The sequence below is a fragment of the Rhinopithecus bieti genome, unplaced genomic scaffold, assembly GCF_001698545.2.
Source record: "Rhinopithecus bieti isolate Rb0 unplaced genomic scaffold, ASM169854v2 scaffold_5026, whole genome shotgun sequence".
Taxonomy (NCBI): domain Eukaryota; kingdom Metazoa; phylum Chordata; class Mammalia; order Primates; family Cercopithecidae; genus Rhinopithecus; species Rhinopithecus bieti.
In genome coordinates, this window is record NW_016804667.1 from 1,011,383 (window position 1) to 1,027,780 (window position 16,398).

Consider the following 16,398-nt stretch of genomic DNA (forward strand, 5'->3'; position numbering starts at 1 on the left):
TTTTTTTTTCTAAGATGAGAAAAAAATGTTGATTATAAAGGAGGAAAACTATATCACAAATTTATTATCTTGACAATTAGATAAGCATTATGAATTTTTTCTTTCAGAATTTTGTCAGAAAGACAGCTGTCTCTTTAGATGCAATAAATTAAACATGTTAGAAGGTATGTCTTGTGCTAATTTACAAATGTTTTTAAACTTATAATATTGGTAAGAAATTGTTACTCAGAAATTAGGACTAAACATACTTTAATTAAATTTTGTTTGTATTGATCGAAATGGAGATATTCTCCTTAAGTCACTGGTTACTTAAGGAAATGGAGATGTGCAGGCATAAACATAAGTTCTAGACAGGGACAAGAAATAAACCTTATCTGTTGGGAAAGAACACAAAGTCAAATAACACAGTGCTAAGTCTGGCTGATCACAGCAATCCAGTGTTCATGCTGGCACTGTGCCCATAGCAGATTATTGCGTTTGTAATTGGAGAGAAATTAATCTGTGAATTTAAGTCAAGTTATTCTGTGAATTCAATTAGAGTGGACAATTAATTTTAATAACCCAGCCTTTTGAATCTTCCTTCTTCTCCTTCAAACGAACAATGTTTCCTGATTTATCAGAATATTATTTAAATTCTACTTTCTATTTAATTATTTTATTCATTCCTCCATTTACTTGTTCATTCAACCAATATTCGATGAATAATGTCCAGGTGAAGGGCACTATTTGGCTAGGCATGAAATAATGATCTGATGAGGTCCCTGCTCTCAAAGGGCTTATAGTCCAGTACACTGTACACAAAGTTTCCCTCTCTCTTCATAATAATTGAACAAACAAAATTTAAATCTATTTTACCAACATGAATTTGAGGTTAACAGAAGGTAAGTGATAATAATAAGAAGTATCTATGTTAACGTTATAATTCAAGACTTTCAGTACATTGGTTTTATTTATTCTTTAGTTTTCTTTATTTGTTTAAAGTAGCAAGGACTGAGCATTATTTACTCTGCTCTTGGGTTCTCATTAAATTCTTTACTTTAATAAACATGAAACAGATTAGTTTTTACATTGAAGAGGACAAGGATTCTTGTGCAACAAAAGTCCTCTTCTATGTAAAACCAACCTCCAAATATTGTCTATTTAAAATTAGAAAATAGATTCTTACCTACTATGTTTATTGTTATTCCTACAATTAATTTTGGGTAATGTGCATTTCTATCATTTCTGGCAGTATTATGATGGTTTATCCTGAACAAAAGTGATATTTAAGTTTTTGAGTTATGAAGATCCTCTCTGGGATCCTTGCCAGAAATAACGAAGTTCTTGCTTGGACCAGTGGGTCTGGAAACTGTCACTTCAAATAAAATGTGTTTATAAAAGAGCACTGTCTTCGTATCTTTTCCAAATAATAAAGTACTAAACTCAATAGTCAATATTTTGATAATGCAACATATGTACAATAATATGAATATAATATTCTTGTCATAGAGAATGAGTTAGTCAAAATAAAACAAGTTGCAGTCATGTAACTGTGCAACTATTAGGAACAGAATCTCTAACATTAAAATAATATAGTAGTTCAAAGACACATAATAAAAGAGAACAACTGATTACTTTTGACTCTTTTATCAGATGAAATCTATATTAGGCTTTAGTTAGAGTTTGATATTTTAGTCTTCAAAGAATGTTTATTGGTCACAGAACATTTTCTTATATTACGTATTTTGAATATTAATAATTTTGTCTCTTTATGTACATACAGTTGGAGAATACATTATTTTGAGGTTTCCAGATAATTAAAAGAAGTTCTCACAGTCTCCTCTCTGCCTAGTACCTAAATACTTTTTATCTAGAAAGTGACAGATCCCCAACCAAAACAACCTCTCAACTACTGTTGAAGTACAGTCACATGAAAGGATGTGGACACACAGATGAACATAAAGCTGAGCATGAAATACCAGACCTCCTGGGTTTCAGTCTTAACTCTGCTGATTACCACTTTGTCAAAGGGGGAAGTCTCTTACTCACTTTCCCAGCTGTAAAATAGGGATAATAATAGCACTATTGTTATCATGTGGATCAAATGAGATAAGGTATTCATGGCTTTATCATATTGTGGTGGTAATGATGATGGTGATGATGATGATGATGATGATGATGATGATGATTGTGGTGGGGATGATGATGAGATTCTGAAGAAATTCAGGCCTTTCCATGGCCTGTGTGGATTTTTACATTCACAGTGTCCAGTTTTGAGTTTCTTTATTGCATCCCATGCAAGCCACCAGAGACAGCTTTCCGAAGAGTAAATCTGGTTGTGTCACTTCCATAGAGTGGCTCTCCATCACCTTTGGCTAAAGACCCACACTCTTTAGTGCGGCATATAAGGCTCTTCTCTCATGCCCCTTCAGTTTCTCACACCCCTGAGTCTTGGCACATATTCTGGTCTCTCTGCCTGGAACACCTACTCTTTGGCCCCACTTGTGGAATTTGAATGTATCCTTCAACACTGAGCTCAAGTTGCCATGAAGACTTTTCTGATTCCAGGTTCACCTCCCTCACTCCACACCCAGGATGGTACATAGGTCTATCTTGGCTCAAATTTCAGTCTGTCGGCTTATCATTTCCTAAAAAACAAACAAACGAACAAACAAAAAAACACACAAAAAACAAAAAACAAAACAAACAACCAAAAAAAAAAACTGTGAATTATTTGAAAACGGGGCTATATCTTTTTTTCATTAACTTGGAATAACAATTTCTACCACACAGAAGGTGCATAATAAATATTAACAGATACATAGTGAGCAGGTCGGAAGACTCTCCTTTTGCAACTCTGTGTTCATTTTCTGGGTACTGATGTCATGCAGTACATTTTGATATAAAGACATGGATTCATGAAAGATAAGGCAAGAACGTCCGTAAGCAGAACTTGTGGATGTGTCTTTTGATCTTTTAAATAAAATTTTAAAATCTGTTATTTTGTCTTTTTATGCTACTTAGCTGGAATAAGAGAATCCATTACAGTGCTTTTAATTTTAAACATGATTTTTAAAGTAGTACATTACCAATAAAGAATGAATTATTTTTGTTGAAATTTTTGATCTGACTAGGTGGTCCATTATATCACCAAAGTGGTAGTAAGAAAGTTCTGGGTCTTTGCTGTTCACTCTTCTCTGAGGCAGTGTTATGCTGAATCTTGTACTTGGATGTCATGATTGTAATGGTGCTTAGAATGACTGTATCAGTCTGGGGGTAAAGATGTGGTCTTAGGAAATGAGATTAATATCCCCAAAACACTATATCAGATTATTAGTATTGTTATGAATAATTTCAATCTGTTTATGGAAATATTGAACTGTGTTATAAGCCGCTTTTAAAAATTTCCATGCCATACTCAGAGAGGTAAAGCAAGACACAAATTTTAAAGGAAAAATTGAGGAGGATTAATGTAATAGTTTTGAGATCTTGGTTACAAAAGTCAATAACAAGGGTGCCAGCAGTCTGAACTTGGACAGGCAGTTGTTGGGCAGATGCCCTGGCAGAAGTACTTTTTGTGTGGGGTTGTGACAGCCTTTGTGCAAGGTTGTGCACTTTGCAGATTCTTTTGTGATAGTTTAAAAAGAAAATTCCCATGCTACACTGACATTTTGAATATGAATTAGAATTTTAATGTGGATTGTATTTTTTGAATAAGCAAATATAGAGAACTCAGATATGATCTCTATCCTCTCCCTATCAATAGCGAGCTGCTTTCAGGAGCTTCAATCTTAACTTTCTTACACTCTGAAAGAAAAAATGTTTTGAAACAGCAAGAAGAGCCTATGTTTCCGGGTTCTTTCCTGCTCTCTCCTCTAGCACCTGTGCTGTTCGGGGTCTTTTCTGCTGCTATAACTAAAATAGCAGAAGACGGAAAATATTTTATTACAGGCAGGTACTCACCGCTTCATTGCTTTTTCTCCTTCCAGATTCAGCTCATCTGGCTCTATCTTCTCTTGCTGCCCATATAGATAAGACCCTTCTTGGAGTCTTCCTTTTGAGGTTCTGTATCCTCCTTACAGTGCAATAAACCAAAACTCAGCACCAATTAGTTGCACAGGTCTTGTTCTAACATTAAACTTGTTAGACAGCTGTGCTATCCCCATGGATTTTCTTAGTTTGTCTTTTACTTAACATGTAAAGCAATTGTGGCACAAAGTGATTTGGGATGAAAATAGAAGCACAACCCTAAATGTAACTGCTATGTCAATAAGTAATACTACAGTAATAGTGAGTTAGAATAAAATTACACTACTTTCTAGATAGATGTTTAATTTTCGTCTATTCTTTATGCTCTGTTCAGGTGTCAAGGATTCTTTCTTATTTGTATTATTTTCTTTCGACAATATTTATTGAAGATCTACTGTGTAGATGGTTTTTGAATTCAAATTGTACTTACTGAATAAATGAATCTACATCGTAAATTTCTGAAATGCTTCTTTGTGGTTCTAGGACCTGGCATAAGTCTTGGCGCAAGTAGATGCTTAATCTTTGTCAATACCTGAATACACTAAACAAAGTTGGGTTACATGCCATGAGTAGGCAACTTGGAGAAAGTGAGTAGCACCTATTTAATTTTTAGGAAGAAAGATGAACAACTTCATAAAATAACTAACACAACATCCCTCAAACCTCTGAATTTCTCTGAGACATTTTCAGGGAAGGATAATCACAGGAGGAAGTCTTTAAGCCTCATTCTGGGATCTCCGAAGCTGTCGGTTTTAAAGCCTGCCTCTAAGGTTACCCAGGAACACAACTGTAAGGGAGAATCACAAAATTCCATTTAATTCCATGGAATGCAATTCAACAATGCCTGGGAAAATCTAGATAAAATAAAATGCTATGATAAAATAAAAAATCTACATACAGTAAAATACTGTTCTATGAAATTGAAAAGTCTAGATTAAGAGAATAACAATCAATTAAAGTGAAAAACTGGGAAATCAAATGACAAATTTCAACTATGTAAATTCCTATTTCTTTCTTTCTTTGTTTGTTTCAATAGCAGTTTCCTTGTTGCTCTTCCTCAAAAAATTGCTGAGGTAAATTCCTTACCATTATACAGTATATTTTGTGGAGTGGAGCATGTTGGCATAGAATTACTTTATTATTACTACTAATGAAGAACACCATAGAATATTACATTTATATAACAGTTTATGTTTTCTTCGTCATAAATGTTTGCAATGTAAGGGACCTTAGCAACATTCTAAATAAATTCTCTTCTTTTTACAGATGAGGGAACTGAATGATACAGTGATTAACTTATTGGTTTTACTTCAGGGAAAAGTGAGCGAAAATTGTCATACAGAATTATGTTTTCAGTTACATGAAAAGTGGTTGTCAATGAGACACTCAAGGTCGAGTTGATATCTGGCTTTATCTTCTTTTAAAAATGAATTTAATAACTTCATTAAAATCTAAGAATATATAAAGGCAGCAATACCACTACTCAGTTAACAGAGATTTACTTATCATAATTTCAAACAAGGAATTCATCAAGTTGCAAATTCTTTCTAAGGAACTGTCCAGTATTCAAAGAACATGAGGGCCATATCACCCGTCATGCCCTTGATGAAAATTCCAACAACTTATTCTATATGTGGCTAAAAGAGGGCTGCTTTATGTCTCAGCTAGCTCAAGGTATAGCTGAACAAGAGACAGAGTTAAGGATTTCTTTCTTTTTAGAGAATCAAGATGTGCACAGTGTTCTGGGGTGTCTATTCTGAATCAGGTTTCCATACTCTCAAGTGAATGTGTCTAGACGTCCTTAAGGCTGTTTTTGTAGGTGTCCTTAAGGTTGAGAACTGGTCTTTAGAGAAGAGTCAGTTCCCACAGTGGCTCAAGACCCAAGACCATTTGAGAGAAAAACCAGAATCAAACACAGGAAGACAGTGCCTAAAACATTGACAGACAGCCACGGAAGGAAAAGAAACACACATGCAGACACACACACACACACACACACACACACACACATACATACAAACATATATACACACACACATACGATTTATGGAGAGAAGGAGATATACTATGGCAGTTATATCTTTATCTTTAATAAGGTACTAACTTCTTTAAAAACATGTAGCATGATTAGAATAAAACTATCTTGACTCAAAGAATAAATATTTGAAAATATTTTCTTCTCTTGCAACTAGCTTAAGATAGCATTTCTGAATATCTGTAGTGTGGGAGCACCAGCTTTGTGGAATGTCCTCCTACAATACTCCCCCAACCCCCACATTCTAAGAATATGGTGATCACATAACTTTGGGAAATATTGGTTTCAACAAAGATAAATAGCAATCTTTGGTTTGGGGCTTAAAAATCATTGTAAATCTGTAAAGGAAGTATTTAAGATGCAGAATTTTCTGTATCAACTACAGAAACTTCTGTGGTTTGAAGCAACTCATAGTACCAGTGTTCCATGAAACACACTTAGGAAGTAGTGACTTCCATCATTTAACAACGCAGTAGGAATTGAGGTTAACCAAGACATCTTTTCATCTTGTGTGGAGCTTACATTTTAATACCATGAAGAGGAGTCCTAATTTGATAATTGTTATGACTGTATAAGTAGTATGACATCACTAATGACTACTATGTTTATTCAGGATAGACCCCCAGAAGTCTAATGAGTTGTTCAGAACTTAGACAACCTAGGTTACCAGTATTTCAACTTTCGTAAGCAACAGCAGACCTTTTATTTAAGCACATTCTTTTATAGACATTCAATATGTAAAAGAGATAAAAGGCAGGCTGGTTTGATTGATTTGGGGGTAGAGTTACAGACTTTGGTCTTCTGACTTTTATAGTGGTCTGTGATTTGTATATTTGAAGATCAGCAATTACAAGAAATTTGTATGAAGTTCTCCTCAATAAAAAAACTAATGCTGTAATATTCTGTATATTTTAACAATTTTGTTAATAAAGCACCAAAAGCAAGGGTTATCTTTATAAAATATTTGATTGAGTTTGATTCTTTTTTTGCAATAAACAGTTTCTATGTTGTAGCAAGTGTTCAGGAGTTATAGAGTGAGGTTGTATTTGTCAGGCTTCTTGAAGTGAATTTTTGAAGACTCCAACAAAGCAAGATTTTTCTTATAAGTTGTTCCCTTATTTTTTTTTAATAAAGGATGCATAAATAAGAAGAGAATGACAACTTCTAAAAAAACTTGTGTTGGTTTTCTATTGCTATTGTAACAAATTACAATTTAAAACAATGCAAATATATTATTTTTAATTCTATAGGCCAGAAATCTCACATAGGTCTTATTTCCCTAATGATCAAAACCTTGGCAAGGCTATTTTCCTTCCAGAAGCTCTAGGGAAGAATTTGTCTCCTTGTTTTTCTTCTGGTTTCTAGAGGTTTCCTGCATTCTTTCACCCATGTACTCCTTCCTTCATGTTCAAGACCAGTAAATTTGCCTCTCTTTGACCCTGACTGCCTCATCACATCTTTCTCTGATGACAGCCAGGCAAAGGACCCCACTTTGAAGAACTCATGTGATTACATTGGGTCACCTGGATAACCCAGGATGTCAAGGTCTACACCCATAAACACATCTGCAAAGGCCCTTTTGCCATGCAAGGTAATATTCACAGAATCTTGGGATTAGGATGTGAACATTTGAAAGAATCCATTGTTCTGCCTATCAGAGTATTTTAAGTTCCTTCCAAAAATGCTAAATCACTAAATGTATTGTAGTTTCATAAAATTAAATAAAGTATGAGTCTTTTGGTTCCTCTTTGCATGTGAGCACTTTCTAAGTGACCAGCAAGATACTACTCATTCTTCAAGGTCCTGGGTCAGTGAGCCCTACTCTGGGACCTCTTTCTCTACTGCATCTAGTTGCTTCTCCTTCTGAATTTCTTCTCTATTTATAGGTGGTGGCTTCTGTGTCCATCTCCAATGTGTCTTCTGGGCTCCTGTCAATAACAAGAGTTCCTAAAAACAGGGACTTAATCCAATTCAGCTTTTTAAAAATAGCAGACATTGTAGGTGATATTCCTAGAGACACTTCCTAGGTGATCCTCCTACATTTTAGACTATCATCTATATGCCCATAACTCTCAAAATCATTATCTCCAGTTTTTATTCCCCCTAGAATTCTCAATTCACTTAGCCAACAGTCTATAAACTATCTCCTCTTTGATACCCATCTGTGTTGTGGGGCTCCAAAGCTACTCTCAGATTCAATGATTTTCCAGAAGGACTCAGAGAACTCAGAAAAGCTATTATACTCATGGTGACAGTTTGGAAGGTGAAGGGTTTGAACACCACAAGCCTGGGTTAACCCTTTACTGAACAGCCTCTCCAATTTAACATGGCTAAATCCAGAACACTTCATTTTCCTCCAAACCTGCTCTTACATGAGTCTTTCCCACTTAGGTAAAAAGTATTAGTATCCATTCAGTGGCTCAAATAAACAAAGCACAAACAAAAAATCTAAAAATTATTCTTATTAATTCATTCTCCTCATCCTTTATGTCAGTCTCATCAGCAAGTGCTAGCAATTCTCCTTTTAAAACATTTCTAAAAAGATCCCAAATTTTCCCACTTATTTCTCTCTCTACTGTGATCATAGTCCAAGCCACTTTGGCTATAGTCTTCTAAATGATTTCCTCCTTTAACCTCCAATCTTTTCTACACAGAGCATCCAGAATGATATTTTAGACTAATGGAGATCATGCCATTACCATGCTTAAATCCTCCAGGGGCTTTCCATCATCAGACCCAAAGCCTTCTCTGAATAAAAAAACTTTATTCTAACCCCTGCTTGCCTCTTTAACCACACCTTGATTACTCTTTATATCTCCAATTATGACCCTATCAAAATGGTCTTCTTTTTGTTGCTTGAACTTGGCAAACTTGTTTTGCCTCTACTGTTCTGCTGCTTGAAATACTTTATTTTCACATGGCTGATTTCTTTCACCATTTGTAATATTCCGCTTAAATATCAACCTCCTCAGAGAGGCTTTTTCTGCCCATCCTAAAACAGGCAGCTGATTACTTACCTGACATCATCCAATTTTAATTATTTGTATTGCATTATAGTCATTGATATCTAACCGTTTGTATTGTTTACCTTTAAAAAAATTTATGTTTTAACTTTTCTTTTCTTGTGCGTAATATAAAATCCCATGAAGGCTTGGTCTTGCTTGTTCCTTTTGTATTTCTTGGTTGACACATAACAGACACCCAATGAATATATTTACTCAGTGGATAAATTTTTAGTATCATCACCATAGTTTAAAAAAATTGCTTGGGATTATAACTAGTGTTTAATGAAAAGTAGTTTAACTGAATTTTTGGTCTAATAAGAATCAGAAGAATTCCATAAAGTTATCTGCCTTTAACTCGCATATTTTTCTTATTTTGGGGTGGAGGGGACATTTTCTTTCCATTTAGTCATTTATACTCAGCAGCCTTGATTTTGCTCTTAGCTATTTAAAACACCAAGATGATTCTTACATCTTGGTAAGTTTTAGCAACACGTTAAAAATTTGATTTTAAGGCTGAGATAGTTTCTACATAATTTATAGTTGATTAAACAATCAACCAGAACTACATTGAAGAGTCAGGTTTATAAAATTCCTTACTTTTATTTAATATGTCTAGGCTTTTAGACTAGGAATATCACCTTTGTACTAAAACTGTCATGCCATTGTTTGTACATTGTTGTGTTGCATATTGCCTTTCTTTTAATCTTATTACTCATGTTGTTTACTTCTACCGAATGACAATGACAGAGGAATGTCACTAAAGCTTAATTCAGAGTTTAGTTATCATGGATTTGTTATGATAAGCAGAATCAGTGACAAGCGAGCTAACTTATTTTCATACTAAACTGAATTATAATTGCCAAACATTTATTTATTCTTGGCAAATCTGGTAAACTACTAAAATAACCTCACTTTGATAACCTTCTATTGCCATTATAAGCACGTTGTGACATCTGATTCCAAAAAGTATTGAGTAATTTATTTTAATATGCTGATAACAAATGTGCACCAATTGCTGAAAACACTGGAAGCAGATGAAAGCTCAAGAAATGAAGAGAGGATATGTGGCTAACTATAACACACCTCCTTATCAAACCTAAGATTGGCACATACTAAAAACTGTAGCTAACTCAATCTTCCATGCCAGTATGTTTGAAAATATTGCATAACCAATCACTATCTTAGGAAAAACTTTCTAGGTCCAATCTCTTTCTGCCTATTAACACATGTGCCTGTGAGTTGATCCTGATGCTGCTTTTCTTGCAAGAGTATGACAAAACACAAACAAACAAACACAAAAACCCAAGTGAGGTGCTCTGTCCTCCACTGCACCCTGGCTCCTGATGTCCTGCCAGATTTTGCTGACATTAAACTAAGTCTTTAGAGTTCAGAAGGCTGGGCAGGTGCACCAGACACATCAGAGGCAAATGTGTAGCAGCATGGAGCATTTCTGCTGGGCCTGTTGGGTTTGACATGCCAAAATAGCCCAGAAGGAATAGCAGTGCCTTTTGAAGTAGCTGAGATGCTTCCCTGATGTCACTTCTCTGAGTTTTAGATCAATGGCTGGAAGATGAATCGGAACATGTGAGGAGAGTCACTGAGGGGAAAGGTGGTGGAAAGGTTGCAGGAGCAAAGCACCCAAGCCCAGAGAAAAGGTGCGGTGAGATGTGCAAGCAGGAAAAACAAAGGACTGAGTCATTGGAGGCCTAATTGACAATGGCACAGCTGTGACAACAATTTGCCAGCGGCCTGGCCTATTTGATGAAAGGGTCTCTGCTTTTCTTGGAACCCCAGAGTTGCAGTGGCTCATAGGAACACGCCACTCATGTTTCCAGCTGGCTCAGCCTCATAAATACCTAAACTCACAGATGACATTTTTAATGCTCTGCAATTGCTATTCTGCATTTATATTTATTGCAATTCAACATTTCCATTAGTGAATCTATCATTGATAAATTTGTCACTGCTTCAGGAATACAGTCCATCATGCTGCATCAATTTCACTTTACAAGCTATTAATGTACTATAATGCAGCTTAAAATATCATGTGGATATATTTGATTAGAGAGGTGCCAGAGTCAGTCAGATTGAACTGAGAATTGCAAGATAACCCAAATTCTTAACTTACTTATTGTAAAGATGAATAGCCTTGGTGCTCAGTGAATGTGTTAATATAACAGGTGTATCTCTTTCACTTTTTCAAACAGGCACTGGAAAGAACAAATTTTAGGAATCTATTTTGACTCAGTTAGTTCGAAGCACAGCAGACTTACAGTATTTTGTTGACACTTGACATGTTTATTCTTTTAGCAGACTCATAATCATATTTTAATATTTTCTGCATTCAATTAGCAGCTTGATTCAAGAGACAATGATGGCATATGAGTCCAGGAGATGGGACCAACTATGGTTTTCTGAAATAGGGTAAATAAAAATGTTAAACCTTTCTAAATGAAACACAGATTTTCAATACAAGATGAGATATTTCTGGATACCGTAACAATTTCTTTTAAAAATAAACAAAAACAAAAGGCACCTGTGCAATGAAACTTTGTACAGAAATTAAAAATGCTCAGGAATATGGACTACATTAGTTCATTAGCAGTTAGAATCTGGCAAATCACTGTGTCCATAGGCTCCAAAAGGTGAAGTAGAGCAGGTCAATCTGAGCAATTTTAATATTTCTGTCAATTGTCAAATGCTCAAATCATTTTCTAAATCTCATTGTTTCAATTGTAAAATATAGCGGAATACCTTTATGTACTTACAAAAATCTGCTTGTGAAGTGCTATGAAATTCACTAGTGAAAATTATTTTTCTAGACAGGTGATTAATAGCACATGTATGTAGAATGATACGCATTTCAAACCTTACTGAGTTACTTTTCAAATGAGTGGCAGCAGGCAAGGTAATAATTTTTTAAAACCTCAGTTCTCCACATGTTTAATGAAGATAATAAGATGCAATCTGTGGAGTTTATCTTAAATTATATGAGATGCAAGTTGTGCTACGTCCACACAATGACATGCAGGCAGATGGCTCTATGTATGATGTACAAAATGATTACCAAGAATTAGATTAAAACATTTAAGACCAGAGTACTATACATACAACATATAAATAAGATATACAATATATGCACAAAAATTTTGGTAAGATACAGGAAACACAGAAATCTGCAGTTTCTGTGGGATGGGAAGGTGAGACATATTTTCATATTATGTCCTTTTAGGCTATTTGATGCATTGCTATTTGTTCATATTACTTTTATAATAAAATTGATAGTTTAATGTTTTACAGGGTACAATGTCTTAAAAAGATTAACACATTGCCTAGCACATAACTAGAGCTCAATCATTGTTGGCTCTTTGTGTAATGTCAATAATAATTGCTCCTTTCTCCATGAATGTAATAGATGCCTTTGCAGCTGCTCAATAAGTATGTTAAGTTTGATTCTGAAGTTAAAGAAGAAGGCTGCATGGAGACACATGGATTTGCAAAGTCCATTTGATAAATGTCTCCAAGTGTGGTTACGTTATAAACTCAGGAAGCAACAGTAGTATGAAAGTCTGCTTAAAAATGTGGCTAGCAATTTGAGGGTGTGTTCATAAACACAGAATGCATGGAGTGAGGGAAGCAGTAGTTCATGTCTGCTTTCTATCAGTCATAGCACTCAGGAACCTTGTGTTGTGGGTGGGTTTTCCATGTTGTGAGAGATCTGAGGAGTTAGAGCCTGGGCAGAGGAAAATGACCAGGACAGTGCAAGGGAGCAGACTCCACATCAACATGAATAGCTAAAGGAACTGAGGGGGCACTGAAGAACTCAAGGGAGCCCTTATAATGACAGTTCAAGGGCTGCCACACAAGAGGGATTCAACTTAATCTGTGTTAGTTCCTGAGGGCAGAACTGGGACCACTGGGTAGAAGTTAAAAGGAGACTTATTTCCGCTTAGAGTCACAGCTAAAACCCAGCATGTCATGATTTATAGCAACAAATGCCACCCTAGGCAAGGATAGACTTTTCTGTTAAATTCTGAAGATAAAATGTACCAAAGCATCTGGATTCTCACAAGGATAATGTCCCAAATCTAAACTAAATAAATAATCCCTGCATGTACAGCTTTACAAAGGTTAGATACATGTAGTGGATGAACTTTGTGTCTGCTGCAATTAAACAGGCTGCAGAACTCCTTGCTAACCTTGGCTCCATCTCGTCACTGCCCCACCTGTATGCAACAAAACACATCAACCTTTTGATTTTGCCTCTTCAGTGCTTTTAGCCCCCATAGCTTCATTCTAGTATTACAAACCTACAGAGTTTAGATATCAGGCACCACTCTGCTCTGATACTGGACTTGTTTCTTTGCCTTCAATTTTCTCCCTTTTTTCATTGTCAGTGCCCTCATGGCTGTGTGTTTATGCTTCTGCTGTTATATTTAGCTTCTGCCTTGCATCAACATTAGTTGGGTAATATGGGTTTCCTCTCACTGAAATATAAGCTCCTTGAGGTTTGAAGAGTGATGTATTATTGTATCTTAGAATAGAGGAATACTCAGTAGATTAAATCACACCCCTTTAGGAAGAGTAACGAGAGGAAATGCAAGTAGATTTAAATGTTTATTAGTCAACTGTTCACCGCCAGCTTCCAGCCCTTAGTTTTTCCACACATCATCTATCTCTAATGGTTGCAAACAACAACAAAATACAAAATATAATACATAGTTGGAAGACAATCTTTAGATAATAATGCATGTATCAAACTTGTGTCATTAAGGAAACCTACAATCCACATACATGTTATTTTCCAAATTTCTGAAATTGCCATTATGGGTAATTTTAGATTTATCCAAGGGTGATATTCCAAATTTTTTGCAGCCATAGCTGCATAGGAACTAACAAATACAGTCTTTAATGCTTGAGCAGAGTTTGTTTGGGGGTTCCCTACTGTGCTAGACATTAACCCTTTGACTTAGGAAACTCATTATCAGCACTGGAAGTACCAATTGAGGCAAATCTCAAGAAAACATGGTGATATGTGCTCAGCTTACAATGGGTATTCAAACTGCTTTCCTAAGAGTTACTGAGCCCTTCAGATGTGTCATTTATCCTTGTAGGCCAAGTGGAATCCTATGGGATGTCAGGGCTTTTCAATAGGTGGTTTTAGTTTTCTCTCTGGCTTCTGGTACCCTGTTTAAAACTATATTTGATAGTTTTAAACAATAAATGCAGGTTTCATAAGCACATCGCCTAAAATGAGAGAAGCAGTATAGGATTGCAGCCTCCTTATCAAAGAGTGGGACCTCAGAATTAGGATCACTGTTACAGTGAACTATACCAAATGTTTACCCAGATTTCCAAAAGTATAGCTCAAATCCAAAATATAGCACACTAAAATCGTCTGTTTTACCAAGAAATATTCATTTTCTAAACTTTCAATACTACTGAAAAAATGAAAACAAATATATTGATGGGAGGAAAAAGGCAGTATTACAGAAATTTCACAAATCAAATTATTCTTCAAATTGTTTTAACAATCTTACAGTAAATTGTTCTTGCACTCATTAGCTCAATTTAAGAAACTATTGTTTATTAGGCATCTGCTCTGTGCCAGACAAAGTCCTGATTGTCACTGGATATACATAGATGGGATGAGTCAGTCTAGACAAAGACTACAGTCTAGGAAACTGGCATTTCTTCATAACACTTATCAGAATTATAATTTCCACAGTAATTTAGTTAATTTTTGAAATGTCTATCATTCTGAACTGTGACTCCATGAAGGCAGGAATCTTTTCTGTCTTGTCACCAATAGGTAACACCTAGTACAGTGACTGGCATATGATAAAAGTTCAAAAAATGTTCATGGAATGAATCAATTTGTAGATCAACAAATTACTACATTTCAAAAGAGAGTAACAGACATTTTATTAGAAAAATACTCACGAGGTACTGGGATCCAAAGATAAGCATCTTACCTATTACAGTGAGAATTTGTGAGTGTGTCATTTGAGATATCCACTAATTATATGTGTTGCATATATATAGACTTAATTATACTGAGATTATACCCACCCCAACCCTTCATCCAAGAACATTCTAAAACTAAGGTTTCATGCTTCAGTCCCCAAAATATTTCATGAAGTGAAGGCAGGGAATGCTTAAAAAAAAAGTGCTTAATTATTCCCCCAACTTGCACCTACCTGCAAAGCCTGTGCAGTCGTTGTCACTGTCCTTCCTAACCACAGGGAAAGGGAGCGATCTTGGCTTGTATTTACAGATAACAGAGCTGAAGGAATTTCAAGCCATGTGTATGAGTGCAGACCACAACATCAATGGAGCCCTGCAGAGAGTTCCACAGGCACAGCATGAGTGACTTAGTCCTTTCCTAGCCTAGGAGCTGCTGGTGGGGAATCTTTTTGCTGTTAGCAATCCTACTGTGTGTTCATTCTTGGGCAGTGTGACATTATTTCTGTAGTGTGAGTCACCCCATTTCTGATTGCTACATGCCAGCACGCACTCCTGTTGCTACCCAGAAAATGACAGCTTTTCCTTGTTGCCTCTGGTGGTGTCTCACAGCATCCCTATCGCTTGTGATCAACAGCTTTAGCTCCCCTTCCTACTGTTTCTTTAACATCTGTCTCTGTCAGTCCTCCTCACACTCTTAGCTCAGCGGTCCTTGGTGGCAGTGGGCTTGGCTTTGATGCCAGTTGGCTTGCAGAGTAGGAACTCAGTACTGCTGACCCCTTCTTGTCATTTGAGGTTATACACAGTTGTTACTGACAAAATGAACACAAGATATCCTGAATTGGAATGTGACTCTGGAAGTGCTATTCACTGCAAGGCTGGATCCAGTCAAGAATTTGGGGGCAATTCCATTTTCCAGGAGTTAGGAGTTTGGATCTTGTGCATCAGTGCATCCTTTGAAAGGATCTAATTAGTTCTGAATTGCCTATTGGTATTCTGAATATATGCTACTCCTCTGATGAATGCATATAATATATATTTCCTTTAGATTTTTGAAGAACAACACCTTGTAAAACTCACCAACAATCCATAGTCATGGATTGACTCTTCTCTTTCTGGAGATTAATCAATATGTATTGATGGTCATTGAGCTTTAGAAACTCACACCCTAATGATATGGAAGATCACTTGATGAATTTTCAAGTGGTATTTCCATGCACTTCATCATATCTTATAGCACAGTCAACAAAACTGCACTTCACTTTCTAGTGCCATTTTGATAGGAAAGTAAGGGCCATACTAAATTTAACTCAGAAACATAATACCACGGATAGCCATAGTCTCTACTAATACTGGCTTCAGTTATATATATATATATATATATAT

At 35.8% G+C, this 16,398-nt stretch overlaps 1 long non-coding RNA gene across 1 annotated transcript in view; it reads left to right on the top strand.

The window, feature by feature from the left end:
• Positions 1-16,398, top strand: part of LOC108528173 (uncharacterized) — a 49,091-nt gene that overhangs the window by 26,841 nt on the left and 5,852 nt on the right. The window contains exon 3 of the long non-coding RNA XR_001885043.1: positions 108-164. This is a non-coding gene — a long non-coding RNA (uncharacterized LOC108528173). The remainder of the gene's footprint in view (positions 1-107; positions 165-16,398) is intronic.